Source organism: Callorhinchus milii, unplaced genomic scaffold (genome assembly GCF_018977255.1).
Source record: "Callorhinchus milii isolate IMCB2004 unplaced genomic scaffold, IMCB_Cmil_1.0 Scaffold3, whole genome shotgun sequence".
NCBI classification, from domain to species: domain Eukaryota; kingdom Metazoa; phylum Chordata; class Chondrichthyes; order Chimaeriformes; family Callorhinchidae; genus Callorhinchus; species Callorhinchus milii.
This window is the reverse complement of record NW_024704744.1, coordinates 99,010,464-99,028,751: the sequence shown is the minus strand read 5'-3', so window position 1 is coordinate 99,028,751 and position 18,288 is coordinate 99,010,464. Positions and strand designations below refer to the sequence as shown.

The following is an 18,288-nucleotide window of genomic DNA, read 5'->3' as shown; positions in this document are numbered from 1 at the left end:
GTTCCTGCAACCCAAAACAAATCGAGATTATTAATTAAATCAAATGCAAGGATTATTTATTATCATAAGGGCCAGGGACAGTAGAATGGGGTGGAGTCACCGGCATGGGGATGGAATTTGAAATGACAGCATACTTGGTTCCTGCAATAATGAGCCAACTTCAGCACCTCTCCTGCCCATAGAGCAGCTGTGGAGAAGCTTCAAAGCTTCAGGGGGAGTACAGTACTTGTTGTTGAACCTGGAATCTCCCAAGCAAAGAAGAAATGTTTGCGTAAAAATGTGAAGGGCTCAACTTCCGATCACTTCCATTGTGTTTTGTATTCAGAAATAACTCTGGATCTCGGAACTAGGCTGGATATGTTCAACAATTATGTTTGAATGTTTAAAGTGCAACATGGATCCAGATATCCTTCCATATTTCCCAGTGGATGAAAATAAGATGCGGTTACAAACTGAGAAGGTCGCAGAATTGATCCTTAGCCTGTGCTGACCTACCTGATATCAGTCAGGGTACCAGTAAGGGGACTAATTGGCCTCAGAGCAGCAAGTGAGTGAGGGGAAAATCTTGGCCAGTGGTGAGAGTTTTGTGCACAGGATTCAGTTTCCTGAAACACGCTGCTTTGCTTACAGAAAGCACCACACGTTTGCCTGCCTTTTCAGGCACTCCGAAGTACACCAGAGATATGTGGATGAAAACAGTCTTTCTGGAGATTTGATCTCATTCTACCAGAGTATGTATCCATACCCATCTATTCATAAATCATCAAGTTGTTTCCTAGATGAGTCTAATGCCTTGGCCTCCAGTACTCTTCTTGATAATCTATGCCAATCATTAATCACCCTGTGTATAAACAAATACTTCCAGCTATTCATCCTGAAACTGCACTTCACAAATCCTTACCTGTGCCCTCTTGTCCTGCTGTCTTAGTGTATTGTTTTGAGTTTACTTTCTCAGTCCCCATTAAGTGTAGTGGACAGTTCTGAGTCAGTTTCAGTGTGTGATGCAGTATTCCATTGTAGCCCATTTGATTTTATGTATGCATGAGCATAGTTCTTGAATTAGATTACTGGACCCAAAAACAATTACCAGCTCCTCAGAAGTAAGTACAGAAAGCCCTGGTATTCAGGGGACCTCAGATAGCACAAAATACACACTCCATTATCAACTCAATGCCTTACAGAAAACAGATTGAACAATTAGTTGGTGCCTTGTGATGGATGAGATTAATTATACAATGACCAAGTCAAAAGTGGGTATCCACACACCAAACAATTCAGTCCCAATACTACACATTATTATAATGGCTCAGTAATAACTATAGTTACTTCTCTTTTTCCAGGGAGTACATTCCCCATCACTGCAGGTAACGTAATTCCACAGTAAAACATAATATTATGAATGAAGTATTTGCTTAGGGGAAGGTTATGATTCCTTCAGCTAACATAAAATGAACTGAAAATACAGTGGTGGTTTTAGGATTGTGGGGCTCCCACCAAGGTTCATCATGTGCCTTCCACCATCCAGCTCTCAGTGGATCATATTTGCTGATAAGTCCAGGTGATGAGTGAGGGATAGCACTGGTATAACCAGCAAGGCCTTGCCAGAAAAAAAAGATGTGCGCTTTTTAAGTTAAAACCAGCTCCTCTGTAACGCTACGCTTTTTAATGAATGAAGACATCAACAACCACAACTTGCACTTACACAGCGACCTCCAAACAAGGCAGCCTCTCAGAGCTTAACAGTTTGTAGCCTGACTCCGAGCTGGCGGGGGAGGGGGAGGTGGCCATAACCACGGTCGAAGAGGAAGGTTCTCCGGCGGGACTTGAAAAAGGGGACAGAGGGGGCAAGGTGATTGAGAGAGAGTGTTCCAGAGTTTCAGGGCCTAGTGAAAGCACGATCTCCAATGGTGGGACAAAAGGTGCAAGGGACGAGCAGGAACCGGGGCCAGTCGAGCAGAGGCACTGACCGGGTGGTGGATTGGGGGTGAGGAGGTCGGAGAGGGAGGGAGGTGCCAGGGAGTGAAGGAATTTGAACACGAGAGTGACGATCTTGAAGAGGATCTTGACCTTGGAGCCTGGGTCAGAGCTGTTGAGATGTAGAGTTTGGTCAGGGTCAGTGTGCAGGTGGGGAAGTACTGAATGAGCCGATCTTGTGAATGGTGGAGCTGGGGAGACCGGCGAGGAGTGCGTTTGAGTAATCCAGGCGGGAGGTGACAAACATGCACGAGGGCTTTGGCTGCATTTGGGGTAAGATATGGTCGCAGGCGGGCAATGTGGCAGAGGTGGAAGAAGGCGGTTCCTGGTCAGGGACTGGATGTGGGGGAGGAAGGACAGCTGATGGTCGAACCGGGTAGATTGCGCACTGGTTCGGTGAGTGTGAGGGAGAACCCAGCGACGTTGAGGAGTTCAGATGCACAGGAGTGAAGACATTGACAGGAGGCAAGGAGTATGGCTTCCATCTTGTCTGCATTCAGCTGCAAGAAGTTTGCATTCATCCAGACCTTGATGTCTGTCAGACAAGCTGTTAGAATATCGGCAAACCTGGAGTTGGAACTGAAGGAGGCAAAGTAGATTTGTGTGTCATCCAGATACATGTGGAAGTTTACCCCGTGTCTGCAGATGACATAAGGAAACGAAAAGGCCAAGGATGGAGCCCTGGGGTACCCCACAGGTGACCAGGTGGGACAGGGACATGGTTATCTTACTAGTAGTCTTCAGTCACTGCTGGGCGAGGCCAATGACAGCCCTCTGTGCATAGTTCTGAGAATCATCTGGATCATGTTCTCATTATATTATATCTTACTTCTCCATTTGCTTAAAGTATTTCCCACTTTCTTTTAATTTCTGATAAATGCACAGATGGAATCAAAAAAGCGCTTTAAGCTGCAAAGAAACCCAAGGTAACTTACTCTGTAGCAAACTGACAAGCAACGAAAGGGAAACAGGAAACAGCATCACATTGATTGGCAGGGAATGATGAGTGCAGATATATATGATTGTTTTTATAACTAGTTTTGCTGTTTTGTTTTCCTTTATGTTTTGCTTCCATCTGAATTCTTGGCAGGTAGACTGTCTTTTTCCCACTTTAATTCCAGAGCCAAGTTTGAACCCAGAATCCTAAAATTTCTCATGTTCTTAATATTAAGACTATTAACTCAAAGTTTAAGATTGTACACAATTTGGGATTTTATTTTAAATGCATGCTTTAATTTAAAACTAGTTTTACACACATCAAGGCTAGGACCGAAGTAAATCTCATGGTTAAGGACTCCAGATGTATGCATTTCACCCCATTGATGTATTTAGCTCAGCATGCTAGTTTTTGCTTCGGGCATATTTGTTACACATTGACACATGATTGGTTGGTAAGTTGACAATCTGATGTAATGTAAAGATTTCACTAGAGAGGTACAGATGAACAAGACCCCTCAGACCTATTTTTATTTAATTTCCTGAATACCCACACTACCAACCTCCCATGACACCAACAAGCTGTTTCTTAAATGAGTCCAGTGTCCACGCCTTGACCACCCTTCCTGGTAACCTATTCCAGTTGTTAATTACCTAATTTGTAAAGAAATTACAAATTTTCTGCCCCAACTGAGGACTGGGATTGAGTTCAGTTGTGATTTCCCCCCCTCTCCCATTGTTGAATGCTCTACCAGCTTTCTGTGAGAGTTTACCACATGAACCAATGATATTTGGGTGGTGCACTGTCAAATCTATGCATATGTATTTCATAAACCTTTATGTATATGGACATACCATGTGAACACATATTGATTTTTATGAATACCAAGCTGCGAAGAATCAGACCCACTTGCTTTCCAAGGCTTGTAAATTCACCAAACGCTGAGAGTCATTACTTTCGCTTTTTGATGAAAGATTGACAGGTTTCAGAGACAGTCTGGCAGAGAAGACTCAATGAGCCGATCAGCTGGCTCTTGTTGCCATGACAATCTGGTAGATTGAGGTTACACTTGCACAGACGAACATACTGAGATTTGACATTAAATTAAACATGTTAATATTCTAAATGAAGATTTATGAGCAGTTGAATAAGCAATAAATGATTTGTTCAATTGAATTTTAAAAAATCTAGGAAAATTCAAGGCAATCTGTTGCAAAGGTCTGTTTTGTATCTATAATTGGCTGTATGCTGTTCTCTCTAACCCCTCATATTTATAACCATTTTATAAATTGATCAACTTCCCTGTACTTAGACATATAGATAAGTAGACTAACTATGGATCAAAAAAGATCAGTGTTCTGGGCATCACACTGTAACATTAAGCTATCAGTCCGACGGTTATGTTCTGTGTGCTGGGCCTATCATTACCAGGTCCTTCCCCTATCCCCACGGCCATTGTTAAGTGTTCAGAGACCCCACCTCGCATGAAGGGTGCTACATAATTGCAAGTTGTTGCTGTTGTTGTTGTAACTTGATTACTGGAATAATCAACTTGATAATCCTTGCATTCGATTACAGCACTTTTCACATCAGGAGGACGTTTCATAGTGTTTTACAGGAGTTACTTAAAGTATAGTGACTGGAGTATTTTGTAGGTAGTTGACTTCCTTTATAAAGACTGTCTTGGAGAACAGTATTTTAAAGGATAAATTCCTCTTGGTGACATCATCCGTAGACATGGAGTCAACTTCCACATGTATGCAGATGACACCCAACTCTACCTCTCTGCCTCCACTCATCAAGTCCTGGATGAGAGCTAACGTTCTTCAGTTGAATGTCAACAAGACCGAGGCTCTCCTGATTGGCTCCCATCAGTACCTCCTCACCTCAGGTGTTGACAGCCTCACCATCCATGGTTGCACCCTCCACCTTACTAAGCCAGTCCAGAACCTTGGGGACTTGTTTGACCCTCAACTATCCTTTCTACCCCACATCTGTGCCATGACCCGCTCTGCCTTCCCCCATCTCCGCAACTTCACCCGGCTCTGCCACGATCTCACTCCCCAGGCCACTGAGACCCTACACGCTTTCATTACATTGAGGCTCAACTATGCAAACGCCTTGCTTGTTGGCCTCCCCAACTCCTCTATCCAAAGACTGCAGATCATCCAGAACTAACTCTGCAGCCCATGTCCTCTCCTGCATTAGGCTCCGTGACCCTATCACCCCCATCCTCGCCTGATTCTACTGGCTTCCCATCACATCACGACTCTACTGGCTTCCCATCACATCACGACTCTACTGGCTTCCCATCACATCACGACTCTACTGGCTTCCCATCAAACAGAGGCTACGGTTCAAGATCCTGGTCCTCACCTTCAAAGCCCTCCATGGTCTTGCTCTCCCCTACCTCTATTACCTCCTAACCCCTACCATCCTGCCCGCTCCCTCCACTTAGCAGGCTCCGGCCTCTTCACGTTCCCCGCCTCGCTAGCCCCACTACTATTGCCGGACGGGCCTTCTGCCACTCTGCCCCCATCCTCTGGAACTCCATCCCGCAGTCCGTCCACCTTGCCCCCTCCCTTGTCTCCTTCAAGACCCATCCCAAGACCCTCCTCCATTTCCCTGGTCCCGGATCAGTGTTAAAGATCCCATGACACTATTCAAAAAGAGAAGGGAGTTTCTCCCAGAGTCCAGGTCAATAAAAATGGACATTCACTTCATGGTGTTTTGTGGGACATTGTGTGTAAATTGGGTGCTGCGTTTGCCTACAAAATACACAATTTGCTGTATAACCTGTGAAGCGCTTTTAGGCATCTCCTGATGTGAAAGGTGCTGTATGAAATGCAAGGATTCTTAATATTATTTAATTTGCACCAGCAACAAATAACAGTACGATGAATTGCCAATTAATTTGAATTTGGGAGTAAATTTGCCTCGGGTGAATGTCAAAGAATTCTGTGACACTGTTTAAAAAGAGAAGGGAGTTTCTCTCATTATCCTGGGCAGCAATCTACCAGATAAATTGGTCATTCACTTCATAGTTGATTGTGGAATTGTTAAAATGTGTTAAAATTGGCTGTTGTGTACAAAATAATAGGTTTTGATACATTTTGACACAAATTAGGTGTAAATTATTTGAGATGTTAAAGCTCCTTTCTCTTTTTGAACCATGCCATGGGAACTTTTGGGTGGGCCAAGACAGCAAAACATCCATCTAAAGAGGACCTCAGTTCAATATCTCAACCAAAGGGCATCACACACCCAGAGTGACAGCCTGGACTGTGAACTCAATTCCCCGATGTGGGAGTTGAACCCTCCCCCACAGCGAACATGCAACTAACTGAACCAATGTTTGGGCTATGAGAAAAACTTGCATTTTTAATGGTTTATTATGGTGTTTAAGGAAGATGAAATTTATAATTGAACTTCAGGACTCATGCTACAACCCACCTCACTTGACATGTGTCAGACACCTGGCTGTCCAAAAAACTCCATAGGTACAAAGAGTTTCTATTAAACTCTCTCTCCTAAAACTGTGATTTTACTTTGGATCTAAACTGTTATGCAAGGCACAAAACTGTTAATGCCTTCAAATAGGCACTCCTAAAACACACATTTCTTGTTTCTTCCTCAATAAGACCCAGAGCAAAGGAAGTCTCTTGAATATTGATGAATGGAAGAGCTGAGGAGCTTGGTTTTAGGACATCTGTAAATTTAGCACAGCAATCTGTCGTCACACACATCTGAACGCTGCCATCAATCTGTTTTTATCTTTGAGCTGCTTGTTAAAAGAAATATCAGTCCTGCAATGATGGTGTGTAATTGACACGCCTGATAACTATAGCATGTTTTCACCCTACAGATTCAAAAGGATAAGGATGCAACTGAAGCTTTTTGGCAACAGATACCAGTTGGATTTCTGGCTTCAAGTAAACTCATTACCATGGTTGACAAGTTTCATGCAGTCACTAGAAAACTCGAAGCTGCCCTGCAGCTTGAAACTGAATTTCTCAGTTTATAAACATAACACAAGATGTTTTAATATTACCTTATAAGACCGCAATTTGCATTTGCCTAGATAACATTTTATATTAAATACTAGTTTATTATTTGTTTTCAGATCATCGTCCCTTTTTTTGATTGTGGCATTAATCTGCCTCATGTTTCAAGTGAACATTGAGACCTACCCACCACTGCTATTCTGCCACATGCGGAAACAAACAAACATTTTTCTATTGGTTAAATTGGTTTATATTTCCTCTTCATTCAAATTTGTAACATGCAGATCACACCTTACATTTTTATAATATATTTAGTTGATATTTCCAACTCAATATGCCATGTTTTAAAAAAGCAAGTTTTGTGTGTTGGCAAAGGTTTTCCATCTGACTTATTTATTTTTAAGAAATCGACTGGTAGAATTTTCTTCCATTGAAAATAATGGACGTATAAGAGGAAAAAACCCACAGAGCATTAAGACGAATATTACTAATCTTTAATACACCCATTTCTTTCAAATAAAGAAAGCAAAAGACCATTAATATATTTTCTTTGGGAGGCGCAAGCTAAATGCATTGGTTCAACAATTCAGAAGGGGGGTGCGGGTGACAGAGCTTGGGCCTGCTTAAAAGGGATGCCTCTGTCTCTCTCTGGGCTAGAGACAATATATTTTTGCATTATATCAGTTTGTTTCAGCTGTGATTTACAAATATTTTTTTCCAAAATTTGTTTGTGTCAGAGGCGAAAGTAAACAGGAGCTTTACTTCCTATATAAAGCTACATGAATAGCACTCTGTCTGTTTGGTGATGTTCTGCATGAAGAACATGAGGCTGAGAGAGACTCTGCTTAGACATCAGTATAAAACACAAAATACTGCAGCTGCTGGAATCCGAAACAAAAACAGAGAGAGCTGGGAAAACTCAGCAGGTCAGGCAGCATATATGGAGAATGGAAAGTGAGCCAATGTTTTGGGTCCACGACCCTTCGTCAGACATCAGTGTAGTCTGGCTCCAGTTTTCTGAAACATGCTGAGAAAAAATGCCAATATATAAAATTGTGTCCTTAACTGAACAATTGATTATACAAATATCTTGTTAAGCTATTCAAGCAATCCTGTGCGATTTATCCAAATATCATTTATGTTGACATTGGTGTACCAAGATATGCAAATAATGCTGCTGTTCATCAAGCCAGAGTCAGTCAATATGGATTGTGAGTTGTTCTCATTTCCTAACAATGGGAGGCTAACACACAAAGCACTGTGTAGACAGCTTTTTAGTCACAAAAGGGGGTTCGCACTCCAACTTGCTAGTCAATGGAAACAGAGTCTCTTTAGTTTCTCTAACTTCCTATCTCTCTGTCATTTGATTTAGGTATTTAAAATAACCAAAGGAATTCACAGGTTGGACAGTGGACCACTCTCCTCTCTGTCAAAGAGATCCATTACAAACGGGGCACAACATTAAATTCAGAAGTAAGACAGTTACAACTGAGGCCAGGAAGCATTTCTCCCCACTGAAGTTTGTGAAGGTGTAAAATGTTCTGCCCAGAAAGCTATAGAGGTGGAATCAAAGTGACGTGTAAAAGAGAAAAGGACTTGGATAGTGGAGATATTCATTTATGTATTAAATATAAAGATATATTGTAAAGATATTTGTTTACGTTGAAAGCCATCTCAAGACATCGAGATTAAAAGATTTGCCAGGATTGAATACACTGGAGTTGCTTATGTCAAGAGAATCAGTCACTTTGCACTGCCTCTTCCTCTTAAAACTGCTGTCAGCGGGATGAGTAATTAAAAAGTGGTTGCTTGACATCTGTATTTTCATCTCTCCTTTTCTATTTGCCACATGTTGGTAAATGCTCAACAACAGACTGAAAAGGAATGACAAGCTGCAACCAGTAACTGACTAATCCATCAGCAACAATGTTAAGAGGCAGCCATGCTGCAAAATGATCCTTTGACCTATGTTACTCAATTCACTTGTTTCCACTGAATTTGATGGGAACAAAGCTCTACAGAGCAGCCGAGTAGAATAGCAATGAAGCATTTTTTTCAATTTCAGTGAAGTACTACACTCAACACATGATCCTGCACTGAAATTCCCTGATTAATACAAGCTTTATATCACATTGATACTTGTTGTTTTCCATAACGGAAGAATAAAGCACAAATCCTCCACCAATGACATTTCTTCACATACTAAAAAAAGCGCACGTTGGCTTTCTTAAAGCTTTCAACAATCCTGGTGTCCCTCGACCTGCCCCCTTCCTCCCCACATTCTGCCTCAAGACTTACCTCTTTGGCTGCGCTTTGGGTCACCTCCACTTTGATTGTCATTTCTCCCCTCCCCATCCTCTTCAGTTACCCCGTCCCCAGCTCACGTGTCTAGCCAGCTGTGTCAAACATCCTGAGACGTCCTCCTAATGTGAAAGATGCTGCATAAATGCAAATTGTATTGTATATCATGCTATAATAATAATCCTTGCATTTGATATAAAGCCTTTTTGTGTTAGAAGGACATCACAAGGTGGTTCACAGGATTTATGACAAAGTGTAGTGATTGTATATTTTATAGGTGACCTGTATATCACAGATATATATTCTGTATAAGGGGAAAATTGCACCTGGGTCTAGATTTACTCTAGTCATGTAGTATTTTAGATCATCCAGAATTTGGTTAATTCTTAAATACAGCCCTATTTTTTAAGCTGCTTTTCTAAAAGTTGTTTGTGAAATGTTAAACCGACATTCCATCTGCTTGCTCAGGTATGTGTTAAAGATCCCATGGCCCTACTTAAAAAGGGAAGGGAGTTTCTCCCGGTGTTGTGGTCAACAATTCCCTACACAAAATGGGTCATTAATGTCATAGCTGTTTGTGGGGTCTTGTTGTGCACAAGTGGGCTGCTACATTTGCCTAAAAATACACAGTCACTACACTTCACAGATGTTCTCCCAATGTGAAAAGCGCAAAACTGAATGTAAGATTTATTATCGTTATTACTACTCTGTTGTACTGCCACTAAATTAAATCGCTGGATTTTGAAATATATTTCAAGTTCTAGAGTTTGTGCAATTTGCCTGCTGAGAAAGGATCTTCACCTAATTTATTAACTTGGAGCAAGACAAATTATTATAAAGTAGGAATATGTAGGTCTAAAAAATATCACCGTCACCCTAATTAAAGAAAATTGTGTTTAGTATTTCTTGCCATTTTCTGACCTTTATAACCACCAATATAATAAATCACATTATCTACAAATATAATCCTATCTCATAGTTCTCAATCAATTTATTTGCTAGATAACTACCTAATTCTATCTTGAATTGGCTGACACAGCCTTCCTCTACTTCCTTCCTGGGTTGTGCATTTCCACATATTCACTGCTCTCTGTGTAAAGTAATTAAATCTCAACTGTTCACCTGCCCACTCTTCTGTGATTGAGTCCATATCCCTGGATCATTATTCACTGTGGATTTCAAGACTTCATTCCAAACATAATGGAGAAGATCTTAAAGATATTACACAGAATGCATTTATTTCTGATTACAAAAAGTGCAAACACAAAGCTATCACTGCTAGGGTTCAGTAGCAGAGTTGGTACCATCTTAGTACTTTAACATGAACTATAATGTAATCAGGTCTTCAGCTTATGTGAGCTATTTCTCTCAGCCTCTGGCTTTCTCGCTCAGTATTTACCCTTCCCCCATCTCTTTTGGAGAAGTACAGTTTTTTGCAACCTTATTCAGATCCTTTATTGCTCTGTGCCAACCCTCTGCAACACTGGACACTTTTGAACATTGAATGACTCTTCACAACTTTTCAGTTCCAATTGCCTTCCTATGAAACACATAAGATGATACACAACTCTATCTTTCTGTCCCCACCCTCAACTCCAGGACTATTGCTGTCCTGACAGACTGTCTGTCGGACATCAAGTCCTGTATGACGGCAAATTTCCTACAGTTGAATGTGAACAAGACAGAGGCCCTCCTGATTGGTTCACACCAGCGCCTCAGCACCTCAGGCTCTGGCAACATCAACCTCCATGGTTACACACTACAACTTTCCAGCCAGTCAGGAACCTGGGTGTTCGACCCTCAACTGTCTTTTCTCCCCCACATTCAAGCCATGACCCACTCTGCCTTCCCTCGCCTCCGTTACATCGCCCGACTCTGCCACTACCCTCAGCCCACTGAAACTCTTGTTCATGCCTTCATCACCCCCAGGCTTGACTATGCAAACACCCTGCTTGTTGGCCTTCCCAACTCCTCCCTCCACAGGCTGCAGATAATCCAGAACTCTGCAGCCCATGTCCTCTCCCGCACCAAACTCAGAAGCCCCATCTCCCCCACTCTCGCCCGACTCCACTGCCTCTCTATCCTTCAGAAGATCCAGTTCAAGATCCTGGTCTTCACCTACAAAGCCCTCCATGGCCTCGCCCCACCCTACCTCTGCAACCTCCTAACAACCTACCAACCCGCCCGTTCCCTCCACTCAGCCGGCTCTGGCCTGCTTCACGTCCCCCGACCCACCCGCCCCACCATTGGTGGGAGAGCCTTCAGCCACTCTGCCCCCAACCTCTGGAATTCCATCCCCCAGTCCCTCCGCCTCGCCCGCTCCTTAGCGTCCTTGAAGTCCCGCCTCAAGACCCTTTTCTTCGACCATGCAATCGGCCACCCCCCTTCCCCTCCCCTCCCTTCTCCCCGCATGACCCCAGCTCGTGTCTGAAATGCTGTACTCTGTCCAGTGCCTTGGGACATCCTCCCGATGTGAAAATGTAATCTGGTTATTGTAATTTTTCTCACCATGTTAAAAGCATGAAAACATGTCAGTCAAAAGATGCATGGCCTTCTGTGTTTAGTATTCCTCACCATCTTCTGACCTTTATAGCTGCCAGCAAAACAAATTATATTATTTGCATAGTCCTATTGTTATTGCTGGAAGAGTAGAATAAAAAGCTTATCACAAATGAAAGGAACGTCATAGCTCACATGTGAAAAGTGAGGTTTAAAGTTTCTCATTGTGTCTTCTGATTTTGCCTCAATTTAGCTTCTACCAGTGTATCTTTCCATTGCGCTGAATATATTTGTAATGTATAGGTGTCATTCTGGCTCAGTTAGTAGCTCTCTCATCGCTGATTCACAAGACTGTGTGTTCAAGCCTGGTCACTTGGCCAACAATTCCCCAGGAAAAAATATTAATTTCCTTCATGGTTGTTTGTGGAACAGTGCTGTGTGCAAATTGGTTGCTGCATTCGCCTTCAAAATACAATCACTATACTTTACAGTAAATCCTGTGCAGCCGTTTGGGATGTCTTGTCAACATGATAAGATGCTATGTCAAATGCAAGGATTATTATTATATAAATAACTTTAAACATAAGTACAGTGTTAAGAATATTATGATTTTTAGATTTAGACATCTGCGCCATCGATCATATGTATTTGCTAACCAGCAACAGATCGGCAAAATATTGATGTTAGAATCTAAAGCTTTATCAACTGTAACCATTTGAGTTAGTTTTCATTTAGACACTGGTCTTTATTTAGACCTGATGGGCCATGTACTTGCAAAGATCATTCATTCATACTCCTAGCCAGGCAATGTAATGAAAAGTCTATAAATCTCATAACCTTCTTTGGTATTAATAAATCGTCTTTGCCACTTCAGCACCCAAAATTAAATGACATCAGCACATTTTATGCTAGTGGGTGAATTGATCGCCTAAAGACAGAAACACAGTGGAAAGGAGTGCCAACAAAAGACAGTAAATGTTGTTAATTATTTGGGAAATAATAAAATAATAATAATCCTTACATTTGATATAGTCTTTATCACTTCATCGAGATGTCTCAAAGCACTTCACAGGATACACTGTAAAGTGAATTGACTGTATTAGGTAGGTGAAACTTAAAAGAAATATACAATCTTAAGTTATTAATACAAACATTACTTTTAAATTATACACTTTCAAAGTATAAGTATCAGTACATCGTAAGCTACTTAGTCAAGCCATCACCACCATAAACTGAATTTACGGATATAGATTTGTGTGCCAGCTTGACTAAGATGGTAGCATTCTTGCCTCGGTCAAAAGGTTATGGGTTCAAGTCAGGAATTCATCTTCTGGTCTATGCTAGGAATGCTAACTGTCAGAGATTCACCTCCTTTGTTTGAGATATTAACCCAAGGTCCTCTCTACCTGTTTGAGTAGATGTTAAAGGTCCCAAGACATTACTTGAAAAGAGAAGGAGTCCTGGACAACAATCTTCCAGGCTATTCATGAGAGCTTGTTGTTGCAAACAGCTACCGTGTTTGCCCACAAAAACAAGCACTAAACCTGATAGTAAATGGCTCTGAAACATTTCAGTGTGAAAGTGGCATAAACTGGAAATTCTTTCTGCATAACATTGCATTCAGTTTGTCCTTTCTTACATGTCTTTTTCTCTTTATTCCACTCCATAATATGTATGTATGTAGAGGATACACAGTTCGTAACTGCAGAATCCTACTTTGGCTCCATGAATGATGTTCCTCTGAAGGGTTTTCTCAAAATAAATATTTAACGCAATAATAATAATCTTTGCATTTTATACAGTATCTTTATCACATTGTTGAGACATCACAAAGTGCTTCACATGATATACTGTAAAGTGGAGTGACTGTATTTTGCGGGTGAAACATGGCAGTCAATTGCGTATAGCTGTGTCCCACAAACAGTCGGGCATTGAGTGACATTGTTTTTGGAGTAATGATGATTAATTAATAAATAATTAGCAATAGTAATGATTTCAACAATAGCAGGATGTATGCTTAGATTGAAGCTTTGTTGTTGAACATTGTAAGTATAGATGATCTTACTCACAGCTTGCTTCCGATATTGGACCAATCCTGCTGAATTCTTCATTGTTCCTTACCTTTGCGATTTCTTCCATTCATATTATTCTGCCTGCGCAGGCTTTTATTAACTATTGAAGAATACAATTTCTATTAACAACACAGGTAAGCTAGTTTTAAAAGTCAGAGAGAAAGAGATTGGAGCCTGAAAATATGAAATTAGGAGTTAAAAAGAAACAATTTATTTTGTGGATTGTCTAAGAATTAGCATGCATTGGGAAATTTCAAATCATTTTCTTATTTCAATGTGTGTTTTTGTGCTCATACAAATCAAGCTAAATCAGGTTTGTTTTACTGCAAAGCACTTCCAACTCCACTGAGAAAAGATTTCTAATTGGGAATGGAATGTTTCTCTCAAGATTTTCTCAACAACTTTAGAAAACAAAGACCTAAAAGTAAAATACTCTGAATCATCCTGTTTCACACATCAGAGTAGCACTGAAACATTCTCTAAGTAATATTGTCACGATTTCTGAGTGTTTTTATGCAGTGAAGCTACGCCGATAGGAACGGGTTCAGATTGTCCAAGCTCAATTCATATAGGACCATTTAGGTGTCAGGCTGGCTCAGTTAGTAGACCCCTTGGTTCTACCTCAACAACAAGAAGAAGATTACATGTGTATAGCGCCTTTCATATCGGGAGGACGTCCCAAGGCGCTGGACAGAGTACAACATTTCAGAACCGAGCTGGGGTTGGGGGGGGGGGGGGGGGGAGGGGAAGGGAGGTGGCTGATGGCATGGTTGAAGAGGAGGGTCTTGAGGCGGGACTTCAAGGAGGGTTGAGCCTAACCCTAACCCTAACCCTAACCCTTAGGGGCAACAAAGTGGAGATGGTGAGAAAGATAGGAATCGAACCAGGCAAGGGCAGATCCATGAAGATTAAGTAAAGAGGAGAGGGGGTGTATGAGGATGGCGTGGTCGACAGTGTCGAAGGCGGCAGAGAGGTTGAGGAGGACAAGGAAGCAGAGGGAATCCTGATCACAGATGTTCAGAATATCATTAGTGCCTTTACCAGGGCTGTTTCCGTGCTGTGGGCAATGCAGAAGCCGGATTGGAGGGGTTCAAAGAGAGAATGGTGAGAGAAAAAGGAGCGGAGCTGGGACGCGACGGCTCATTCCAGGATCTTGGAGAGGAATGGGAGATTAAAGATGGGGCGGTAGCTGGAGAGGAGGGATGGGTCCAGGGAAGATTTTTACGGGATAGGGGTGATGACGGCTGTTTTTAGGGGGGTGGGAACTGAACCGGTGGACAGGGAGAAGTTGATGACATCGGACAGGAGAGGGGCCAGAAGGTGGATCTGGGAGACGGGAGAGGTGGGGATGGGATCAAGGGAGCAGATGGTGGGTTTGAGTTTGCAGACAGTCGTGGTGAGGGAGGAGGGAGAGATAGGGTCAAAGGAGTATAGGGGGGGATGGGTGGGAGGTGGGTCATGAGGGAGAGATGATGTGGGGGTGGCTGTGGACAGGGCTGAGGTGGCTGTACGTATCCCCTCGATTTTAGATTTGATGATGTCCAGCATCTCCTCACAGTTGGAGTTTGAGGAGAGGATAGGCAAGGTTTGGGAAGATGGACAGAGGAGACGGATAGTGGTGGAAAAGAGAAGCCGGGGGTTGTCCTTTACCTCCAAGATAATCTCAGAATGGATTTGGGTTCAAGTCTCACGTCAGAACTCTGCATTGTTGGAGGTGTCATCCATCAGATAAGATGTTAAATTGAGGTCTCGTCTTCCTGTTCAGGTGGACATTAAAGATCACATGCACTACTTGAAAAGAGAAGCGAATTTCCCAGGCATCTTGCCAACATTCCCCATTTAAAAATTAATAGCTATTTTGGGAATATTGCTGTGTGCAGGTTAGCTATTTTAATTGGCTTACAAAATACACAGCCACTGCACTTTACAGTGAATCCTGTAAAGAACTTTGAGATGTCCTCCAGGCCTGAAAAGGGTAAATAAATTTGTATGTAAGCTAGTAGGCGACATTCAACCCATCATTCAGATCCAAATCGACAAAGTGAATGGACAGTGTTCTAACCCACAATTTCATTTAAAATCATGCTGATCATTATTAATGATTCTGCTTGATTTTCTTCAAAGATTCAAATGATCACATTTATGATTGCTTAAATATATAGGTTATTTATCTAATTTACCAACAAACCCTTGTTTCTGAATTTCTGCATATTCTCATTAACATGTATTTCCTGCCACTATTCCAATATATTGTAACTGTGTATGTTATACAACAAAGAGACATTGTAGAATAGGTGAATTAACAATTAACATCAAGTTACCTTTGTCACATTTTACAGATTAAATCTGGGGGAAAGACAATTTTTCTTGCAACCAGAAATAATGCAGTACACAGTAAACTACTTTGTGTGCATTGCATGTGGGACAAAGCTCTAAGTCTTTTAGAAAGGTTTCTGCCTGCTCTTTGGTCTTCAGCAGTGACTGTGGTGGGTAAGGCTAGATCTAAAATGTTTAATGATTCCATTCAGCGACTGAAAGAAATTTTATTTAGCATAATGTTGTACTTTTTTTTACATTTGTTTGGTCAGGGATCCTGAATTTTCCTGCATCATCTCAAAATCTTAATAAGGTACTCAGTACAAAAGCAGAACTGAGTATGTGAAGCTTCAATCAAGACATCAAAATAGCATAGAAAATCCAAAGTGACAGGATTACTTACTTCTGAATGTTTAGACTATATATTGCAAGTTGTTATTGTTGTATTGTTGTTGATGTACATATACATAAATATTTCCTGAATTCCAGAGGTAAGCAAGCAAATCTCCCAAATATTCACCCAGCCCACATCCACTACTCAAGCCTTATCTGCTTCCCTCCACAAAATACGATTTCCTGCTACAACCAACAGCACTTACCCAGTTATTTTCAGGGAGTCTGCTCCATTCCATAAGATAGCCCTCATCCATCTGTTTCAGTACCTCCTCAAGGAATTCCAGTGGACTACAATCCAATAGATGTTGATGTTTACAGCCTGTTTTTTGGATGTTTATCGATAACCTCCAGCATTATGCTCTCAATTGTTTTCTCCATTGCAAATGTTACACTGACCTGTTTAATTTGCAGACTGATTTCTCAATCTGTTGTGAATAACAGGACAAAATCTGCTACCTTCCAGCCACGAATACAGCTCCGTTGCTTATGGATTTCCTAAAAATATGAATATTAATTGTCTTTCTGTCAGGGACCAAATGCCTGCTCCCAGCAACAGACCATTGCTGCTTCAAGTTAAAATAATTCTGCTAGAGCCTATTTGTGCGAATTATAGAAGAAGTCAAGAGGGCGATAGAAATGATCTGAACATATTGGTGCCACAGGCCACAACTCTGTGAACCAGTCAGGCCTGAATTGCCTTTTCTAATTCCTTCTAAGTTTCTCATATTTTAGCAGTAGCGGTGTCTTCATTGTTAATTATCATCACTCATTTTTTAAAATGAAAGACCACAATGATTTTCTTGTCCCTGGTTCTGCTCCAGAATGTGCGACTCAGCCCTGTAATCACAGAATGAATCTGGGACCTATCCGTTTTGTATGGCTCAGCTACTTAATACATTTTCTGAATCACCGGGTGAACAGTTAATGCTTTATCATATCATTAAACTCTGTACACTCAAAACTGAACTCTTTGGAACACTAACTTTACAGCTATAAAGACGTATGCACGACCATAGAGAAAATGCCATTAAATAATAGTATATATATATATACACAACTGCTTGTCAGACATTGTTGTGCACAAATTGGCTGCTGTGTTTGCCCACAAAAATCAATCATTTCACTTTACAGTATATCCTGTGAATTGCTTTGAGACATCCACCTGATATGAAAGACACTATGAATTACGAATGAATATAATGAATTCAAAGACGCTAGCTCAATATAACTTAATTCTTGAATGATAAATATTTAAATATGGCTTATTTTTAATAGCAGAGGACAACATTATCTATTCTTAGTCTGTAAAACCACATTATCTTTAAATGTAAGATTGTGCAGAACTGTTGTCCTATTTTAGAGCCAATGTTTACAGTTTTCAGAAAGGAACTGTGTTCAGATTAAAGCTGAATTCATAAATTTTTCACAAATCTGCCTCTCTTACGCATTAAGGCAAATTGTCCTTAAAACTAAATGGAATTTCTGGCTGTAAAATAAAAATGATCCCTAAATATTTTACAGAACTGCTTTGCATTTATTATATACATCAGCTTGAGTTATGCCATCCATGGCAGAAAACTTTGCCTTAATATCTACAGTACTTATGAAATCACAAGATTTCATTTCAAAGTTTTTTAATTGCGGTAATTGGAATGGAACAATCAAGTTATAAGCAAAGTACATAAAGCAATATGGCTTACAGTCATGGAAAAATTGAACACAGCCATTCAAAAATGAACAGATTATGTTTGGCACATAAAGAGGTCAGCAGTCTAACATAACTGATGCA

The 18,288-nt window shown here is 41.0% G+C and overlaps 1 long non-coding RNA gene across 1 annotated transcript in view; it reads right to left on the bottom strand.

Annotated features, from left to right (window-relative positions):
- Positions 1 to 9,332, bottom strand: part of LOC103186170 — a 28,591-nt gene extending 19,259 nt beyond the window's left edge. The window contains exon 1 of the long non-coding RNA XR_488716.2: positions 9,214 to 9,332. This is a non-coding gene — a long non-coding RNA (uncharacterized LOC103186170). The remainder of the gene's footprint in view (positions 1 to 9,213) is intronic.
- Positions 9,333 to 18,288: the final 8,956 nt, after the last annotated feature.